The following is a 970-nucleotide window of genomic DNA, read 5'->3' as shown; positions in this document are numbered from 1 at the left end:
ATGGCTGTGGGAACAGAATTGAGGATCTTTTGGCTGCTGACAAAATTCATCTTCTTCTCTAGCAGTGTCTGAATGGGCTGAATCGCTGCCTGATTGGGAGCCGGCAGCCTGATTCAGCAGATGTGCTGAGTGTTCCCGATACCTGCGCATCCTTCAAAGTGGTTTGGGGCTTTTTTCTTTTCCCTTTTTTTTTTCTTTTTTTTTTTTTCAACTCAATTGAAAAATCCCTAAGATGTGTCTTTTTCATGTTGGCATTGTAAGAGGGAAATTCTGGTTCAGTGGGAAGGGTCTTTGCAGAAACAGAGAAGTGTCAGCGGCAGAGAAGTGGTTTTGTTAGCACTTCTTTGAAGAAGAAAAATAAAGGGTCTAACCCTGCTTCCAGCGAAGGTGAGGAACTAATTGCCCGAAGCAGGGAGAAAATAAATACGGCTTCCTTGATGTAGACATGAACTCGCTTTCCCTCAGAGCCAACTGGAAATTTCTCCTGCACTCTGAGGGGTTTTGGAGCTKGGCCCTTGGCTGCCGTAGGGGACCATCCTGCCACCAGGGAACATGTTTCCGCAGGGCTGCCTGGTTTATTTTATTAGGCTCTTGTCTGTTTCACCAGTGCCATTAGAAAGGCGCCGTTTAAGGGTATAAGAAACGAGGGCAGCGCCGTTGCCCCGGCGTGCTCCGAGGGGGAGGCTCCATSCCCCGCGCGACCCGTGGGCGCCTGTGGGCCCCCAGCCCAGGGGCTCCCCATCCCCGAGCACCTCGGCCCGGGGATGGGGGAGACCCGGGCGGGTATCGCAAAGCGCAGGGCCGCCCCCCGCCCTCCCCCGCTCCCGCCTTGCGCGCGCGGCAGCCCGGCCGCTAACGGGCGCCAACGGCCGCTAACGGGCGCCAACGGCCGCGGCGCTGACGGGAGCCCCGGGGGCGGCGCTGTCGCTAGGGCGGCAGCGCGGCGGGAGCCGCCGTTGCCGTTGCCGTT

This window comes from Nothoprocta perdicaria, unplaced genomic scaffold, assembly GCF_003342845.1.
Source record: "Nothoprocta perdicaria isolate Ctin4 unplaced genomic scaffold, notPer1 scaffold_162, whole genome shotgun sequence".
Lineage (NCBI taxonomy): Eukaryota > Metazoa > Chordata > Aves > Tinamiformes > Tinamidae > Nothoprocta > Nothoprocta perdicaria.
The sequence above is the reverse complement of the archived record's forward strand: the minus strand, read 5'-3'. Positions refer to the sequence as shown.